At 33.9% G+C, this 21,708-nt stretch overlaps 1 pseudogene; it reads right to left on the minus strand.

The window, feature by feature from the left end:
• The window catches only part of LOC110663286 (uncharacterized), a 32,173-nt pseudogene extending 11,547 nt beyond the window's left edge, over positions 1 to 20,626 (minus strand).
• Between the last annotated feature and the right edge of the window lie 1,082 nt (positions 20,627 to 21,708).

Genomic DNA, 21,708 nt, shown 5'->3' on the forward strand with positions numbered 1-21,708 from the left:
ATAGTTAAGACCCATACCTACAAGTCTTATGAAGACACCAAAGCCCAGAAATGACCATAAGCAAGTCAAACAACTTGCACAAGTTCGGATCCAAAAACTGGCCGAACCAGAATTGACCAATTTGACCTAAAATTGACTTAAAATGGTACCGTTTGACCAGCAATAGTATAATGGCCATAACTCGGTCTACTTAACTCGGATTGACCTGAAATTTTGCACCGCGGTCCATAAGACCTAAATCTACAAGTTTGTAGTTTCGACCGAGACCCGAAAACCGAGGGAACTAGATCGTCCGGTTAGGTCAAACCAGTGTCCCGGAATCCAGCAATTTGCATTAAAATGCACTAAGCAAGGAAATGACTTTGGTAAAACATACCAAACCTAAAACCTTATCGAATGTGACATATTAACGATACTAAAACCTAATGTACCTAAAACGCAACGAGGGTCGGTATATTAGGTGATTAAGTGAATAATTGAGTTCAGTGCATTGTTTACCAAACACCATCGATAGAGACAGTTTAATTTAGTACTGAAACACTTCAAATTGTGTTTCTCAGCTAACAAGGACTCAGCAAAAGGGAAAGAAACACTGAGTCCAGACCAGGGAGACAGTCATCAGAGGTTTGTGCACAACGGCTATTGCTTTTGAATTTTTCAATTGAAATAAATATTGAATATTTGTATATTATAGTTTTAAATTGTGTTTGTGCACCACGAATATTTCTTTTGAATTTTTCAATTGAAATAAATATTGACTATTTGTATATTATTGTTTTAAATTGTGGAAATGTCTTTGAATGGGTATTTATTGCTTGAAAAGCATTGTAAATGATTTGAAACTGTGAGAAATTGTTTGAATGATATTGATGGATACTTATTGCTTAAAAGCATTGTAAATGGTTTGAAATTGTGGGAAAATTAGTTTAGTGTGATTTGTGAAAATCGAAGTTAATTATGAATTGTGTTGCCATTTTGTGAATGAAATTATGACTTTGGAAATTTATTGGATTCTCACGAATCATTTGAATAAAATGTTTGGAATTAATTTTGTGTTCACACTTAGCATGACAGTATCGTATCATTCCTTCTCCAATTATGGGGTTGTGATCGTTTATTTCCTTCTCCATTTATGGAGTCGTGATCGTTTATTTTTCCCTCTCTGGTTTACCAGTTGAGGTGATCTGATGAGTACTCATTATATAGCTAGCTCCCCTTCCTCATTGATTTCGATTAGTGAGGTTGTGATTGCCTTGTCGTGGTGTACAACACGGCATTGATCGGAAATTTGTGTCATGGCTTAAGTTGTGAATGAATTGACAACACTGTATTCTTAAATTATTCGACTAAATTGCATTATTATGTATTGTGAGATTGTGAAATTGATTTAAACTCTCATTGACATATACTGTCTTTTGAATTCAAACATGATCTGACTTATGGAAAATTATTGTGATATTGACAAATGGAGTTTAAATTCTTGTTGACATTTATTGTCTTGAATTTAACTATTATTTTAAGTATCCACTATTTACATGACTTATGAATTGTGATTTAAATTGTATTTGGTTAATGTTGTGCACCAATTAGACATTGTCTCAATGATAGCTTTTAATTCTTGTCGCAGTAGAGAGATGTATGTGGCAGACTAGGCTGCATATACCTCCAGCGAGAGATTTTTCGGGTATAATGAGTATACCAATATTTTGCATTTTGTACTGTAATGTATGACACTGTATGTACATATTGTTTTTGGTTTTGAGCAGTTGTAAATCCAAATTATACATTTGACTTGTAAAATAATTATGAGTTGTTTTGGCTTGTACAAATTGTATTATAATTCCTGTATTTCAATCTTTGAAAAATTTCTATGGATTTGAATTGATAAATATGTTGTGTTGAGAAATATGTTGGAATTGGGATTTGGAAATATATCGCAGTGTGCTTTTTTACAGGTTTTCTGAAGAACTGTTTTATCCAAAATACAGATGGCACTCTGCCAAAATTTTTACAGAAATTCCAAATAAAACAAATGAGTTAGTTATTTCACTTCAGTTCACCAAAGTCTTTAACACCTGGAAATAGTGCTCACCACTGTAAAAGAAGTAAGAAAAGTTTTTAAAATCCCTTGTAGTGTATTTAATGGGTTATCAGTAGATGAAGTTGATAATTCATTAGGTATACTACGGGATCATGTTATGCCTTACAGAGGGGTAGGGTGTGACAAATATTCTGCCACAAAGAGGGATTAATTGCTACCACCTTTTGCCCTTTTGCAATAAATGCTGCTGCCATCTTTTGTCTTTATAATTAATGCACTTACTATTCTTGTTAGGATAGCCAACATGGCACAATTTTTGTCTTAACAAATTTAGCTTGTATTTCTGTAACCCTAGGTTTATAAGGAAGAGAATACCATCTTCTTCCTTCAGTTTTTGATTGCTGCTGTACATGAGAGCCTCCCTTGGAGAGAGTTTGAGTCTTCTTTCTTGCTAGTTTCTGGAAGAACTAAAACTTAGGCAACTTGATCACTTGCCTATTTTACTTGATGATCAATGTAATCTCCCACAAGTTGGGTTATTGTGTTGACACTTGATCTGTTCCTCTTTGAAATATATATTCTGGTGCTTCTTTTTCCATAGAGATTGCATCTTATTTTGTTCAAAGAAAACTTGTTTTGGTGCTGATGATCCTTGGGTTCCATTAGAGGTCTGCATCCTTAGGCAATGTTCATTTGGGTGCTTATCATATTGGTATCAGAGCATTAGGGCATCAAATCAAGTAAGTGTCCTTCATTCCTTATCTTCCTTTAGTTGATTTTTCTGTTTGGTTTAAGCTTCTAAGGCATTCTGCCAAAGAGGACATTTCTAAGGTTTTTCTTTTTCTTCATCTTCCATGCTCTTCATCTTTGTTTCTGATACTTGCTGCTGAAATCTTCATCTAGGGTTTTAGAGAAGTTTCTTTAGATCTGTCTTTGATTCCAGTTTTGTCTTAGGGTTTAATCTATATTCTAGCTTATACCATCTTTGTGCTAGCTAATTTCTTCGAACTCTTGCATAATATCAAGCATATTGAACCTACTGCAGTAATTTTGATTTATGAGAGATTGATGAGTTGATGACTGAAATTGGGAATTGACATGATTAGTAACTGATAGCAGTGCAATTTTGATGATATATATCTGCTGCACTATTGGAGTTTGTGGTTTTAGAGCTGGAAATTGTGATTTCTTACCATTGTTGAATTGGGGGAAATTATAGAAACGTGGGGTTAAAGTTTGAATTTGGTTTTGAAATTTCACCAGAATCATTTGGGTATAATTATTGTGCTTCATACCAAATTTGGGGTGAAAATACCACTGTTTGCCTATTGAACCAAATTTTGCGGAGAAACTGGACTATGTTTAGTTCACATATCAAACCAACCCAGAAAACTTTGAAAATTTACAGGCTCTTTATACCTCATTTCACCAGTTCCTGTGTCAATTTTCGGAGTTGTTTGACATTGTTTGCCTAGCAAACCAAAATTTTCTTGGCAAAGTCGATCAAACTTAGTTGGCATAAGAAAACAATTGAAAACTCGAAAATTTATAGGCTATTTATACCCCATTTCAGAGTTCCCATGTCAATTTTGGGGTCGTTTGACATCGCTTCTTTGCTGAACCAAAATTTTGCGGCAGACCTGGTCAAATTTAGTTTACATAGTAAAACCCCTCAGAAGCTGCTGAAATTTTACCAGTAGTTAGTCCGTATTGGGTTTCCAGTGCGTACCAAATTTCAGATCAAAATAGAATCGTTTGTGTGGTGAACCAAAATTGGAGCATATTTTTTGGTAAATTATGTGAACTGCTGGTATCTGTGCTGCCTTGATTGTGAAACTTGATATTTGAGCTTGATATCATTTCATTAGGTTGTCTTCATTCCAGTTTACTAACTGTTCATTTGGTGTCTATATCTTATTTTAACCCCAGTGTCACATTGCTAGTTCTTGTGTCACGTATTGTTCCTTGTCGTTCTTGATCATTTTGTTTAAAATTTGTGAGTTTTTTAATTGCCATTGGTATCTAAGTTCCAAAGAAACCAAGCAAGAAGAAGTGAGTGGTAAAAGGCTTGAGGGTGTGAGTGCATTAGAGGGTAAAAGCCATCTGTTTGTGTGAAACACCTAGAGAGGGTTAGTCATTTCCTACTAACTTGTTTTCTTGCAGCTCAAAATCATGTCAAATGAAACTGGTAGTAGTGGGGAGAGAGTCCTAGTTGATGAAGCTATGTATAGGGACGCCGTGGCTGCACAATTTGAGAGATTGACCTTGGGCATGAATACGTTGAGGGATGACATGAATAGGATTTTGGAGGAGATGAGAAGGGATAGGGAAGAGAGAGCAAGGGGTAGAGATGATGCTAGGGACAGAAGGCAAGAAGCGAGAAATATAGGGGAACCAAGGGTGGAGAACCTTGAGGGTGAAGTGCATGTTGAGGAAGAGTTTGAGGAAGCAATAGAAGAAGAATTTGAGGTTGGGAACTATAACTATGGTGGTAGGGGTTATAGACCACCTAGGGCTAGGGGAGCTAGAGGTAGAAGAGGAGGTAGGTTGCCTAGATTTGGGGAGTATGGATATGGGGGCCTAGAAGAGAGGGTAGACACTAATGTGGGTAGTATTAAGATGAAAATTCCTCCCTTTCATGGGAAGGAGAATCCGGATGCTTACATGGAATGGGAAAGACAAGTTGAGCTAATTTTTGAGTGTCATAACTATAGTGAGGAAAAGAAGGTGAAGCTTGCACCAGAGAGTTTAAGGAGTATGCTATAGTGTGGTGGGACCAGTTGATGGTTAGGAGAAGGACTTTAGGTCTTAGACCCATTGCTTCTTGGGAGGCTATGAAAGAAGCAATGAGGGAGAGATTTGTTCCCCAACACTACTTTAGGGAACTCCACCAAAGGTTGCAAAGGATGACAAAAGGAGAGAAGAGAGAAAAAGATGAGCTTGTATGTTGGGGGAAGGGAGTTGAGAGGAGCTTTGAGGGGTGGGATGCCATTGTGCATTCTCATGTATAGGGAGATTTATTTAAATGTTTCTGACCTTGACTCCAATCTTCCTTCTTCTGTTGTGTCTCTTTTGCAGGAATACCAGGATGTGTTTCCGGATGAGATACCTTCGGATTTACCACCTATTAGGGGTATTGAACACCAAATAGATTTCATTCCTGGTGCTCAAATTCCTAATAGACCAGCCTATAGGAGTAGTCCAGCTGAGACTAAGGAGCTTCAAAGACAGGTAGATGGGCTTTTGCTAAGGGACATGTCCGTGAGAGCATGAGTCCTTGTGCGGTTCCTGTTTTGCTTGTGCCAAAAAAGGATGGAACATATAGGATGTGCGTGGATTGTAGAGCCGTGAATAAAATCACTGTAAAGTATCGCCACCCTATTCCTAGATTGGATGATTTGTTGGATGAATTGCATGTTTCTTGTTTTTTTAGTAAGATTGATTTGAAGAGCGGTTACCATCAAATTAGAATGAGAGTTGGTGATGAATGGAAAACTGCCTTCAAAACAAAACATGGCTTATATGAGTGGCTAGTGATGCCTTTTGGTCTCTCTAATGCCCCTAGTACTTTTATGAGGCTTATGAATCATGTTTTGAGAGCTTTTATTGGACAGTTTGTTGTTGTCTACTTTGATGATATTCTTGTCTATAGCAAAAACATTGATGATCATTTGCATCATTTGAAACTTGTGTTTGATGTGTTGAGAAAAGAAAAATTATATGCAAATGTGAAAAAGTGTTCTTTTTGCTTAGAAAGAATTGTGTTCTTGGGATTTGTTGTGAGTAGCAAAGGTGTTGAAGTAGATGATGAAAAGGTTAAGGCAATTAGAGAATGGTCAACACCTAAAAATGCATCTGAAGTTAGGAGCTTTCATGGATTAGCAAGTTTTTATAGGAGATTTATACCTAACTTTAGTTCATTGGCTGCTCCATTAAATGAACTTGTCAAAAAGAATGTGACATTTGTTTGGGGTGAAGAACATGAACATGCATTTGCCATGCTTAAAGAGAAATTGTGTTCTGCACCTTTATTAATTTTGCCTAATTTTGATAAGACATTTGAGATTGAATGTGATGCATCAGGTATAGGAATTGGAGCTGTTCTCATGCAAGAGAAACGTCCAATTGCTTACTTTAGTGAAAAGTTGCATGGTGCCACATTGAATTATTCAACATATGACAAAGAATTGTATGCATTAGTTAGGGCATTAGAGACATGGCAACATTATCTATGGCCTAAGGAATTTGTCATACATTCTGATCATGAGTCTTTGAAGTATATCAAAAGCCAACATAAGTTGAGTCGGAGGCATGCTAAATGGGTAGAATTTATAGAGTCTTTTCCTTATGTTGTGAAATATAAGCAGGGCAAAGAGAATGTGGTAGCTGATGCACTCTCCCGCAGGTATAATCTTCTTACTACTCTTGATTCTAAATTATTGGGATTTGAGTATGTTAAAGAATTATATGAACATGATGATGACTTTGCTGCCATATTCCATGCATGTAAGAAATCTGCATTCCAAAAGTACTTTAGGCATGATGGATATTTGTTTAAAGAAAATAGATTGTGTGTGCCTAAGAGTTCTTTGAGGGAATTGCTTATAAATGAGAGTCATAGTGGAGGCCTTATGGGGCATTTTGGTGCTGCTAAAACACTAGATGTCCTTAGGGAGCATTTCTTTTGGCCCCACATGAGAAAAGATGTTGAGAGACTATGTACTAGATGTGAGACTTGCAAGAGAGCAAAGTCTAAGGTGATGCCTCATGGGCTATACACACCTTTACCTGTGCCTAAGCATCCTTGGGTTGATTTGTCCATGGACTTTGTCTTGGGATTGCCTAGGTCACAAAGGGGTCATGATTCAATTTTTGTTGTTGTGGATAGGTTTTCAAAAATTGCTCATTTTATCCCATGTCACAAAAATGATGATGCTACATATGTTGCTAATCTATTCTTCAGGGAGGTTGTTAGGTTACATGGTATACCTAGAACCATTGTAAGTGATAGGGATGTCAAGTTCTTGAGTCATTTTTGGAAGGTTCTTTGGGGAAAATTGGGAACTAAGCTACTTTTCTCTACTACTTGCCATCCCCAAACTGATGGCCAAACAGAAGTAGTGAATAGGACCTTAGTCACACTTTTGAGAGCCTTAGTGAAACAAAATTTAAAGTCTTGGGAGGAATGCATACCATACATAGAATTTGCAGATAATAGGGTTGTGCATTCATCTAGTGGATACTCTCCTTTTGAGCTTGTTTATGGTCTTAATCCACTTACTCCCTTGGATTTGTTACCATTGCCTATTGATCATGTTGCTTCATTGGACGGTGAGAAAAAGGCTGAAATGGTTAAAAAGATGCATGAACAAGCTAGGTTGCATCTAGAAAGGAAAAATGAGCAATATGCATCTCATGCTAATAAGGGGCGAAAGCCTATGATTTTTGAACCTGGTGACTTGGTATGGATCCATTTAAGAAAGGAAAGGTTTCCTAACCAAAGGAAATCTAAGTTGCATCCTAGAAGTGATGGCCCTTTTCAAGTGCTTGAAAGAATTAACAATAATGCATATAAGATAGAATTGCCTAGTGATTATGGTGTTAGTAATACTTTTAATGTAACTAATCTAACTCCTTTTCTTGGTGCAGAAACAAATTCGAGGACGAATTCCTTTCAAGTGGGAGAGGATGATGAAGATCATCATGGAGCACCACCACCCTTCAAAGGGGCAATCACTAGGGCGAGAGCTAAGTGACTTCAAAGCATGCTCATGGACCATAAAAGGATTTTCGGCTTAAGAGGGGAGCTACATAAGGAAGACCTAGCTTGCTTGCTCCAAGAATCTAAGTGGATCACCATGTGCCAAGTTGGAGCTTCCATTGCCACGTCACCAGCCACGTCAGATTCCATTGCCACATCACTGACCACGTCACCAGCCACTTTGGACATGCCTCATGCCACCCTGGAGTCCACTTGGCTGCCACCTAGGTGTTTGTAGGGTTCACGCCACATGGAGGGAGCTCATTGGTTCATTTGAATTAAAGAGAGCTACTTTTTGACCAAGTGGGCCCCAATATTCTGCCACAAAGAGGGATTAATTGCTGCCACCTTTTGCCCTTTTGCAATAAATGCTGCTGCCATCTTTTGTCTTTATAATTAATGCACTTACTATTCTTGTTAGGATAGCCAACATGGCACAATTATTTGTAACTTTTGTCTTAACAAATTTAGCTTGTGTTTCTGTAACCCTAGGTTTATAAGGAAGAGAATACCATCTTCTTCCTTCAGTTTTTGATTGCTGCTATACATGAGAGCCTCCCTTGGAGAGAGTTTGAGTCTTCTTTCTTGCTCGTTTCTGGAAGAACTAGAACTTAGGCAACTTGATCACTTGCCTATTTTACTTGATGATCAATGTAATCTCCCACAAGTTGGGTTATTGTGTTGACACTTGATCTGTTCCTCTTTGAAATATATATTCTGGTGCTTCTTTTTCCATAGAGATTGCATCTTATTTTGTTCAAAGAAAACTTGTTTTGGTGCTGATGATCCTTGGGTTCCATTAGAGGTCTGCATCCTTAGGCAATGTTCATTTGGGTGCTTATCACTAACATAATCTTATAAGCATTTAAAATTTTAAGCAAGTATAACAGCTAAAATGTTTGGCAAAAAATAGTTTATAAACACATTTATTGTTAAAATTACTTAAAAGGATATTAAATGAGATATATGTTAAAATTTTAAAAATTAAATGAGGGTAAAATTGTAAAACATTTAGTCAAACTAGCTTATAAGTACCAAAAAGAAATGCTTATATCCCCAACTTATTTTTTTTCAGCTTATAAGCCGAAAAATATTATAAACAAACAAGTAAACTTATTTTTAAAACTTATAAGCTAGTTTCACCAACTTATAAACTAAGATGAACACCATCTTAAATAGTAAACCCTTTCCAACACGTAATTAAAAATGGAGATCCATGAGCAAGACACAACCATGATCCTTGCCATGCTCTTCCTATACAAGTGCGTTTTCATTTTTGATCTCTCACCCAGTTGCCATAAACAATTTGGTAAGCATGACTAAAACTTTTATGTAATGCCTTGAATTTACATACCGTATTTAGTATATTTTAGTAAGAAATTCAAATATTGAATATGATATGTAAATTATATTAAATGAGGAGTTAAAGTAAAAGTTTGTAAAAGGCACCTATGGACTTTGTTGTAAAGTTAATGAAGTTTGGGGGAAAAATTGAAAATTTTCAACTTAGCATCTAATTGAGTTTAATTAAGGTCATTAAGTGTGGTTAATTAAACTAAGTAATCACCAACTAAATGAGACTAATGGTAAAGAGACATATAAAAACAAAAAAATGTGTCTTCTTCCTTATCATGTTCAGCCGACCCATCTCACTCCATTCTTCTCCATTTTCTCTCATCCAAGCTCACATACAAACCCTAATTCAACAATCTAAGATAATGTTTCATGATAGAATTGAAGGAATTGATGATCAAAGCATGAAATCAAAGTGAAAGGGAAGGGAGAATCAAGAGTTGGTAAGCTGATTTCAAGTGGCAGATTTGTTGGTGTGAAACCAAAACCATACACTGAAGTGGCTTGGGAATTTTTGATGAAAAGTGATTGCAATTGAGAGTAAATTGCTGGAACTAAGTTGAGGTATGTGCTTGTCTAAGCTTATTATAAAAATTATTACTTTATGCATCATGGAATGGTAACTGTCAGGATTAGTGAATCTAGTGAGCAGTCTGTACTAATTTGGCTATAAGTTGAGTTATAGAGCTTTAATTGAGATGCAATTTGAACTAAAATTTTCTTAAGACATAGACCTACAATTTTTATGTTTTGACTTGGACGTAATTCTTAGGGTAAGTGGTTGAAATTTTAGAGTAAGTTCGTATTGCACATATGAAATTTCTTGAAATTTAGCAATTCAGTCCTTTGACCTTCGTGTAGTAAACAGGGCATATCTCCCTCTGTACATCTCCAATTGAGGTGCTCCAAGATGCTTTGGAAACTTAAGACATAGGCCTAAAATTTTGCTTTAAAGACCCTGTACAAATTCTGGGTGTAAAGTGCTTGAATGTTGAGTACAAACCTGGATTAGAAATCTGAAAACCTGGAATTCTGAGGACAATGTATCCGTGAATAGTAGTTGGTAATTTAGCTATAACTCACAATATAGGCCTCTAAATTAGGTGATTCTTAAACCGATAAAAACTTAAAACATGTAGGAAGATATTTTATGAAGACTACTTTAATTGAATCTATCTTTAGAATGGTCAAATTAGGTTATGAATAGGAACTATGAATTCTGTTTATAACCAGAACTGGTTATGTAAAAAATGGACAGTATGTAGAAATTAGAGCATAACTTGAGATCTAGAACTTGGAATGGATGATTCTTAATTTAAATGAAAGGTAAGACACCGGGCTATAAATTGTATGAAGAACATAAGAGCTACTTCTGTCTTTAGAGTATCCAAGGAGTTGATAAATATAGGTGTTCCCCTGAAATGGTAATTTGCCTTCTTGAATAGTTTGCACATAAAGGGATATAAATGAATTTATACATATCTAAATTGGATCAAATTAATTTCTAATAAAAGTTAAGACATAAATGGACATGTTTTATGAGGGGAACTGGTCTTGAAAATGTCTTTCTCTAGGTCTAATTATGATTGCAAATTGAGTTAGAGAGACTACTTATGGGGAAATTAACATGATTGATTCTAAATGCTATGCGAAAATGGTTATGTCCTTATCTTGAATATGAAATTGATTATATAATGATGCAAATTGGTGTTTAAATGATGAATATCAATCCTTCCTTATTATGAATATGTAAACAAGTATATGATAATGACAAATGATGTGAATATGATGAGTGTCAATCCTTATGGATGTAAGAATGTTTGAATTACTTAATATCATGTTATAAGACTACTGAGGCCCAAGATTCTACCTAGATTGAAGATAGAAATGACAGTTTGGCATGCCAAATAGGGGGATAAGCTAGCAGATCTACAAACTGAAATGAATCTATATATATGATCATGTAAAGACGACATCTGAAAGACAGTACTGCAATACACATATTGATTCTAAAAAGGCACATAAGACAACGCCTGAAAGAAGATGTTGCTGTGGTGAAAAAGGACACGTGAGATAACATCCAAAAGAAGATGTTGTAGTGGAAAAGAGAAAATATAAGACGACATCTGAAATGTGTCACATTAAAATCTCAGTATCCGGAATAAGGAAAGTAATACCAAGGAGGAATTGGGCCATTAAACAGAAATAATGAAATGACAAGTTTTTAAGTTAAATGAGTTGCTCTTTTATTTATAAATTGGATTTTACTTTTGTTAATAGATAACTCGTTGCCATATGCACATTTCATAAGCAAGATTAGTGAAATTCAATTAAAGAGCTTACAATGAGATGTTTTATTTATTTTTTAAAAATTATTGTGAATGGTTACATGCTTGAAATTATCTTAATTGCTTGATTAAATGTTTACAATATGTATAGTTACAGATGACTATTAATTAGCCATCTTAAGCTAGACATGCACTACTAAGCTATATGCTTAGCACGATAGGTTATTACCTCGTCCAGGTACTGACGCTGAGGGTTCACAAAGAGTAGATCATTAAAATCTGCATCAGAGGAGCAATATTTTGTCAAGAGTCTAATTAGGGTTGGCTCTCCTTACTTATAATGATTCTTTTTGTATAAGTTGTATAAGTAATTAATGATGAAAAGTTGTATCTAATGAAATGACATATTATGTAAAGTTTGAATTTTGCTTAAATCACATTTGGAACGGTTTTTATGTGATGAGTATGGAATAATCAGATAATAATTGAGATATAGATCTTATTTCAGGTTGTGGAAATTACAGGTAAAGCTCTCGGTTCAGTTGTTATGCTGTCGGATCGAGAGTTGTTACAATTTTAATCAAAGAACTTTTAAAAATAAATAAATAAAGTTTGCCACAATCATCATTATTTTAGGGGACTTCCATTTTAATTCTCAAAAATTTCTATTGTTGCAATAAATTTTTTAAGAAACCCATCAGAAACAAAATATAAAATGGAACTCATTATGGCATCCCTGTCAATACATGTTTAAGGAACATTTGACAAGTTTAAATTGGATATCCTTCATTTCAACTTATGCACAAGGACCAATGATGAAATTACACTGTAGAACAAAAAGGGTAATCAAGTGCAAAAATATTCCAAATAAAAATCTAAGAATATTAGATGTAGTGCAATCTATGTAGCACATTACCTAAATAATTAACAAAAAAGGTTTAAAAAACAGCAAGGTAGGATAGCAAAATATGAGTAGTAACATTGGAAATAAGAGTGTATCACAGAGAAAAGTAAACTGTTCTACTGTAGCAATTCTAAAATACAAACCTTCCATATTTCTCTGTGGGTAAGATGATTTTGGTCAAGATAAAAAATTTTAGCATAACTGATGCTAGATTGAGCGAAAACCCATAAATTAACTCCCCAAAGCCAAACCATCATAGTCTGCAATATGAAAACCAGAAGAAAACATTCTCACTTCACAATGAAAAAGAATATAAGAACAAGATCAAAATGATCTCATCCAGTCATCCCAATAAAAAAACCATTACTAACCACAAGAAGAAGAGGATTGTAATATAAAAAAGCCTCATATAGGAAAAGGTCTTGTAAATCCACACTCATTCTCATGACAGAATCCCAACCAATCTCCAATTTTCACATGCACCCATTAAGAAGATACAAAGCAAGCAATATGATGAAATTACATTGTCTTAAAATGTCTCAAGTACTACAATCAAATCTAAAATATCCAATGCACAAGTAATCATAAACACAAATAACAAATGAGTAAATATCTGCTCACCTTACAGCAAATGAAACCCCATAGAAATAACAATAGTACTTGTAAATTAAACTCCTTTAGTATGATCAAAACATGGATACCAAAAAAAAAGGCTAATGATAGGTGTCAATTTTAGAGTAAAAAAAAAGAATAAAATGTGCCATAATCAGGGCACATAATTCTAGCAGCATTGGGACAATTGCTAGCATTCAACTTATACAGTTGAAACTTGACTACCCATCATTTTGGTTTGGTTTTCCATACTTTACATGCACTTAATATTTTCATTGCCTAGCCAATGTGGGACTGTTGTGTCCCTTCCTTCAATATTCTAACAGTTTAATATTTTGTCTAGAAAAAGGTAGGGGAGAAAAAAGATGCAACAAATAAACATTATTCTACAGCCATTAATTCATTCAGTTAGTAGATCCAATCCATATTAAGAGAAACAAAAGGGCATACCGGAGCCACATCCACAGAATGTTTATAATAAATTTGCCTCAAAGCAAATGCACCTAAGTCCTTAGTCAGATAACCAAGGTATTTGCATAAATTTAATAAAAAAAAAACATAAAGCAAACAGAAAAATAATATTATCAAAGAAAACATAAAATTCAGTACATCATTAACAGCAAACCTTGAATCTCCATAACAATATTGGAGATGGCATTATTGCAACAGTGCTTATTGGTGTAATGGTATTCTTCAAATCATTAGACTCCATTGAATGCAAAAAACCTTCCTTTGCACCATTTCCCTGCTCACCAATTGACAAATAGCCCACAAGCATTAACTTCATAATAAATATCAAGCAACACAAACATAAATAAATAAATAGAAGCTAAAAAATTGACACCCAATACATCTAGAAAAGCTTATAATCTTGTTCTACCAAGATCAAGGACAACTGGTCAGCTACCAGACTTCCTCAAATGCGGACTATTGCTAGGCACTATCACTTGACCTCCAAAAATAGATGCAATAAAAGATAGTACTCATGTGTTGCTGCCACCAAGCCTGCACTAAGAACCTAACACCAATTCAAATTATAGCAGATGACCAAATGACACCAGAAAGAAAATTCCGCGTACCCACAATTCGATAACAGCAATCAAGAGAAAACTTTGAAAAATTACACCAACTTACAAAATTAAAATTTAAAACAAAAAATAGATTCCAAAAATTAGGAGATCTATTGCTCAAATTGCCACAATAACAAAGAGAGACAGGGACCAAAATCAAATGTAACACTCAGATTATGCAAAAGAGGAAAGTGGATCCAAATTGAACGAAGAAAATGAGATAAGAGAGAGAGAGAGAGAGAGAGAGAGAGAGAGACTTACAAAGACAACTTTGATTGGCTTTACAATTGAATGCTTAGATTGATAGATTCAACGTATGGTTATAAAGGTTCGAACATTTTTTTTTTTGGGTTCCGCTGGATCTCTCACCCACCTGAGACGGTGAATCTCTTCGTTGCAAATAAACAAAATATTACCAGAAATTTTGAGGGCCATTTCTTCAGGGGCTCATTTATAAATTTTTCATGAAAGTGATTTTTTTAAAAAATATCTCTTTGAAAATATTTCTTTTTCAAAAACAATTTTTTTTTCTTTCAAAAAAAGCTTTTAAAAGTATTTACTTATTTATTATTTTTCTTAAATTTTATGGACTATAATAATTTAATTATTAATAATAATAAGTTTTCATGTGTATTTTTTAAATAAGAAAATATTTTCGACCATTGAATTAAGATAAATTAAATACATTATGATGTGTATTTAATAGACAAAGAATTCATTTTTTGAAAAACATATTAAACTATATCAATTTAAAATATAAGATAATACCTATTAGACATTATCGTTACAATTGTTATTAAGAAAATTACTTTTTTAAATATATTAATTAAAGATTATTAAAAAATAATTTAAAAGTAAATTTAATAAATTTTTATCATAAAAATACAAAAATGATAAACCAGTTTTTCTAAACTATTTTTTAAAATAATATCTAAAATGATACTTTTATTTAGAAAAATAGTTTTGATCTCTAATTTCAATATCAAACAAGCTCATAGTTAAATTATATTAACTAAATTATAATTCAACCTTTTCTTTATGAGAATCAAAAATGAAATCAAAGTTGTCGAGCATTGAATTTAACCAACCCTTAGTTCTTATTTTGGTTTTGAGTCTTTCACTTTTGCATCATAATAGTATTTTTGAATTTAGATGTAGAATTTTGGAAAAGGTGGTTTTGAGCACAAATTTTGGTGCTTCTGAATACATCGAATAACCATATTAAAAATTCTAGAAATCAAAAATTTATTTGACTATTGACATTTTCTTAATCGAACTGTTCTTAATTTAGATTTGTTTTCTTTTTTATTTTATAAAATTTTAATTAAACATTAGTATCAACAATTTTTACCACATTTAAAATTATAATTATATATTCTAATCTTTTAATAATTATATAATTTAATTGAATTATATTGTGATAACATGATATAATCTACTAATAGTTATTTTTTCTAATGATAAATAATTATATTATTATAGTTATAAATTATATTGTTACTCGCATGATCCGGTGGATTACAATCTATAATTTAATAATAATATATATAGATATTAGTAGTTTATAATTTAAAAGTATATTAATTTTGTTACAATTCAATCCTAAGAGCAGGATCAACGTGAACAAAATTGAATTGATCGAAAAAGGAATCAAAACTTCCATTGAAAGATTTATATTCATTTACAAAAGTATGAACAAAGAGGAAAAATGAGGAAGTAATTCTCTAACTATATTTATAAACTCAACTCAACTCAACTCAACTAAGCCTTTATCCTAAAAATTTGGGTTCGGCTATATGGATTCGCTTTCTCCACTCTAAACGATTTTGGGTTAAATCCTCATAAATGTGTAATGCTTCTCAGTCATGTTGTACTACCCTCCTCCAAGTCAATTTAGGTCTACCCCTTTTTTTCTTTCTATCCTCTAACCTAATGTGCTCTACTTGTCTAACTGAAGCCTCCGTGTGTCTACGCTTCACATGACCAAACCACCTCAATCTCCCTTCTCTCAACTTATCTTCAATTGGCACCACTCCTACCTTTTCTCTAATACTCTCATTACGGACTTTATCTAGTCTAGTATGGCCACTTATCCACCTTAACATTCTCATCTCTGCAACTCTTATCTTAGACGCATACGACTCTTTTAGCGCCCAACACTCACTACCATATAACTTAGTCAGTCGTATAGCTATACAGTAAAATTTTCCTTTCAACTTATTGGGAATCTTACGATCACATAAAACTCCCGTGGCATGTCTCCACTTCAACCATCCGGCTTTAATCCTATGACTAACATCCTCCTCACATCCCCCATCTACTTGAAGGACTGAGCCTAGATATTTAAAGTGGTTACTTTGGGGCAGTACCACTCCATTCAAACTAACTCCTTCCCTATCACCAGTTTGGCCTTCACTGAACTTGCAATGCATGTATTCTGTCTTCGTTCTACTTAACTTAAAAACCTTTGACTCTAGAGTATTTCTCCAAAGCTCTAGCTTTCTATTGACTCCTTCTCGTGTCTCATCTATCAGAACAATATCATCCGCAAACATCATGCACCAAGGAATACTCTCTTGTATATGTTTCGTCAATTCATCTAAAACTAATGTAAAAAGGTAAGGGCTTATGGTTGATCCTTGGTGTAATCCAATTGAGATTGGAAAATCTCTTGTGTCCCCTCCCACTGTGCGCACAATAGTAGTTGCTCCTTCATACATATCTTTCAACACTTGTATGTACCTAATAGATACCCTCTTTTGTTCTAACACATTCCATAAGATATCTCTTGGAACACTATTATAAGCCTTCTCCAAATCAATAAAAACCATGTGTAGATCTTTCTTCACATCTCTATATTTCTCCATCAAGCTTCTAATGAGAAAGATCGCTTCCATAGTTGAACGACCGGACATGAAACCAAATTGATTGAGAGAGATAGAAGTATCATGACGTAGTCGATGCTCCACAACTCTCTCCCACAACTTCATAGTATGGCTCATGAGTTTAAATCCCCTATAGTTTAAGCAACTCTATATGTCTCCCTTATTTTTAAAAATAGATACTAAAATGCTCTTCCTCCATTCATTAGGCATTTTCTTTGAGTTTAGAATCTTATTAAATAATTTGGTTAACCATGTCACTCCCATATCTCCCAAACACTTCCACACTTCAATTGATATTTCATCGGGTCCACAGGCTTTACCCACTTTCATTCTCTTAAGTGCTTCCTTTACTTCTAAAGATCTAATCCTTCTAGTATAATTCACATTCTTTTCTATTGTTCTATAATCCATATTCACGCTATTACCATTTTGACTATTATTAAAGAGATCATTAAAATAATTTCTCCATCTTTCTTTAATGAGAAGAAAATTATTTATATTGTTTCATGTACATCTAGAATTATCTAGAAAGAATCTTGCCAACTAAGATCCACTCACGCTCCTAGAAATAATCTTGCCAACTAAGATCCACTCATCAACTGTTCCCGCTAATATTTGTTGTTAATTCTCACTTGGGACATTAAGCTTTTGGCTCCTTTGATCTGTTTCCCATTTTATACTCGATACTACAGTTTTTAGATGATGCTACATATTGTTTCATTGAAATGCTCTCTATACACTATTTCATTTATAATTTCAGCCCTTTAACTTTAACATACTGTGTCACTTAAAGCTTTAAGCATTCTTATTACTGAGCACCTCCTCATTTTGGTTTGCCTAAGTAATCTTAGCTAGCTACAACAATAATTTAAAGCATAATTGATATCATGTTATCATCCTCCCCTCAAGCTAAGATTTAGAGAGAGAGAGAGAGAGAGAAAGAGATCAATCCTAGCTTGGAAACAAAAAATGATAAGAGTGGGCATTCCAACCATTTGCTAAAGATATCTGCAACTTGTTGCTTAGAAGATAAAGGGTTTGATGAACCCTTTAACCAGTTGATTCCTTATTAAATGACAGTCAATATTTAAATGTTTGGTCCTTTCGTGAAAGACTGAATGGGCAGTAATGTGGATTGCTACTTTATTATCACAATGGAGTGGAATTGGAGTGTGAATAGGAAGATGAAAATCTAACAAAAGATTAGAAAGCCATTGTAATTCACAAACAGTAAAAGCCATGCTTCTATACTCTACCTCAGCTGAGACCTGCTAATAGTGGATTGCTTCTTTAATTTCCAAGAAATGAGGGATTTGCCAAGGAAAACACAAAACCTAGTAATGGATTTTCGAGTATCAGTACAAGAGGCCCAATCAGAATCACAGTAGGCAGTGAGACAAAGTGAATTATCTACAGGAAAGAAGAGACCTTTGTTTGGAACCACTCAAATATTTAAGCACATATAGAGCTACATCCTAATGAAGTGGCTTGTGGTTTTGCATGACTTGACTAAGATGTTGAATAACAAAAGAAATATCTAGTCTTCTCAAATTCAGGTACAAGAGTTTTGCCATTAATCTTCTATACCTGTCCGGTCAAGCAATGAGGGACTGTCAATAGTTGTAAGCTTTATTCCTCTAGGAAGTGGAACTTAGGAAATTTTGGAAGAAGTGAGACGAACATTTTTTATTATGTCCAAAATATATTTCTTTTGGCTGAGAGTCATTCCTAAGGTGGATCTAGCAATCTCTAACCCTATAAAGTATTTTGCATATCTTAAATCTTTGATAGTAAATTTATGATCCAAGAAATTTTTAGTAGCAACCAAATCCTATTCACAAACCCCAACAAGGAGGACATCATCAACATAAACTATTAAGGCCTGGAAATGATTATCTTTGCATTTTAGGAATAGGCATTGATCATAAAAGGACTGAGTGAAACCAAATGTAAGCAGTTGGGAGGTGAATTCTTTATTCCACATTCTACTAGCCTATTTGAGTCCATACAAAGACTTTCTGAGTTTGCAAACTTTGCCCTAGTTAAGCTTTAGTATACCCTAGAGGAGGAAACATATAAAGTTCTTCATCAATGTAACTATGCAAATATGCATTATTGATGTCCAATTAATTGACTGACCACTATTTTGCAGCAGCAATAGCCAAAAAATAATCTAATAGTAACAAACTTGGCCATAGATAAGAAGCTTTCTGTATAATCCACTCTTACAAGTTGGTTGAACCCCCTTGGCTACTAATTTAGCCTTGTATTTGTCAATAGTCCCATCTTGCTTATGTTTAATCTTATAAACCCACTTAGATGCAATAGGTTTCTTGTGAGTAGGATAAGTACTAACTCCTAAGTCTGGTTATTTTTAAGGGTTGCCAATTCTTGATTCATAGCATTTATTTAATTGGGATTTATCTTAGCATAGTGGTAATTCACAGGCACATGAATCATTAAAATAGTAGCAACAAAATCTAAATAGTTATGAGTAAATTTAAGGTTAGATAAATGAAAAGAAGATAAATGGGACATACTTGAAGAACTTTTTGGACCAATGATAATGTGTTGAAACTCTGGTGAGAATTTGACAAACTTAGCATTTGCAATAAAGTCATTTAGCTAGGATGGTTTAGAATGAGGTTTGGAACTTCTTATCAATGGGAGTGATGCAGCAGGGACATTAGAAAAAGAAGTGGAAGGAGGAGAGGTAGTAGGTGGTGGAGAAGAAGAATGTTGATCAACAATTAGAGAAGGATGTGGAAGAGGAGAAGAATCATTTTGAACAAAATCATCATCAAATATAGTAATAGGATAGGAAGGAGAAGGATAGGAAGAAGATTTTTGAAGAAATGGAAATTTTGACTCATGAAACTTAACATCTCTAGATGTGCAGATGGAGTTGGTAGTGATATCATACATTATGAAAGGTTTGTGTCTAGTAGCATGACCAAGTTAAATGCATTTTACAGCTCTAGGGTCAAATTTTGATTTATGAAGCCTTACATTAGTTGTATAATGGAGAGATCAAAAGACTTTTAGGGAATTGTAGTCAAGTAATTTGATATGGAGCATTTCATATAAAGTCTTTCCAATTTAGAATCAAAGTGGGAAGTCTATTAACTATATAAGTGGCATGTAAAATGGCATCTCCCCAAAATTTATGAGGTAAACCATATTGAAAAAGGAGAGTCGTAGCTATTTGGAGAAGGTGTTTGTGTTTCTTCTCAACCACTCTATTTTGTCGGGTGTGTAAGGGTAGTTGATACACTTATATCACACAGTTGTTTTGAGGCACCTTTGTATTGCATTTTGTAGCATTTAGGTAGTTAATTGCATGAAATTTACTTAGGTTCATTAATTTTTGTTAGTTTTCATAATCTCTAATTAATTTCATATTTTTTGTATCTTTTCAGGTGATTTACTAAAGATTCAAGGCATAGAAGTAAATTGAATAGTTCTAGAAGTCAAAAAAGTTAAGAAGGCATGCTGCACAATAGTACATGAGTCGCGTAAACTAGAAGCATGGCCCATGTAACCTCTTGGCCAAGAGAATCTGAAAAAGTATGGAAGAACAATAGTACATTGTGTAATTTACCCTGTGTAACATCCAAGATCCCGTGTAAATTATTGTCTTCCCCAAAATACAAAGCATGAAGTTGCCTAGAGACTTACATGGGTCAGGGTCGTGTAACGCCACATGGGCCATATACCTTACACCAAAAAAACTTTAGTTTTGACCTGGATTTTGCTATACTCATTTGGAACAGACTTCCAAGGCTTTGGGGACTTTGAAACATGACTTTTAAGCACCTGATATGAATACTAGAAGACCAAAATAGGCAGAGAAGTTCTCTTTACTTTCAAACCCCAGTTTTCTAAGCAATTTGGAGAGAATTTACATTAAAGCTCAAGGAAAAGGACTCTCAGCTGAAGTTTTAAAAGTTTAAGGCTGCAGATCTTTATTTTAGGTTCTTTTGTTTTATATCTTCAGATTGTTTTATGTTTTTTTTTTATTTTAATTTCATTATATTTATTAAACTCACCATGATTGAGTAGTTTATTTAATTCTAGGGTTAGGAGAGTAGCACTTTCAATTTCTATTATGGATCTATACTAAAGTTATTTAATAAATTTGAGTTTTGTTTTTTGATTCAATATTCTGTATTCTTAATGTAAGCTATGTGTTGGTACCTACTTAGTTATGATATAAGATACTAATTAAAGAACTGAAAGGTGAATATTAGTATTAGAAATCAGGATTTTGAACCTAGGAAATCTTACCTAGAGATAGGCTGAAATCCTTTATGAAGTTTCATAATTAATCAAAGAGTTTAAAATATTTTAATTAAGATTGATCGTCATGAAAATAGGACTTAGGTTAATTAAAATACACCTTAAGTGCATTGAGAGAGGACTTGAGATATCTTAGAATTAATTTTCATCAAAGTAACAATTCTCGATTTGTTGAATAGGTAAGGTTAAGTCCATAATAAGGTTGAAGTGTGAAATCCTAATTCTAGAATTGCTTTAGTGAATTGTTTTCTAAATTTAAGTTTATTGCTTTTTCTTCCTTTATTCTCAACATTTTTAGTTAGTTTAGATTAAATATCTCATCATATTCAGTAGTCTAAACAGTGAAAGTTATTGTCTAGCTTGATACTTACAAATTCCTCATGGGAATGATATTTTACTCATTACTATATTACTTGTTCACGATTCGTGCACTTGCAGGGTTATAAACCAGCAAATAAGTTTTTTAGCGCCGTTGCCGGGGAATTTAGTAATATT

The sequence above is a fragment of the Hevea brasiliensis genome, chromosome 10 (assembly GCF_030052815.1).
Source record: "Hevea brasiliensis isolate MT/VB/25A 57/8 chromosome 10, ASM3005281v1, whole genome shotgun sequence".
In the NCBI taxonomy this organism is placed as follows: Eukaryota; Viridiplantae; Streptophyta; class Magnoliopsida; order Malpighiales; family Euphorbiaceae; genus Hevea; species Hevea brasiliensis.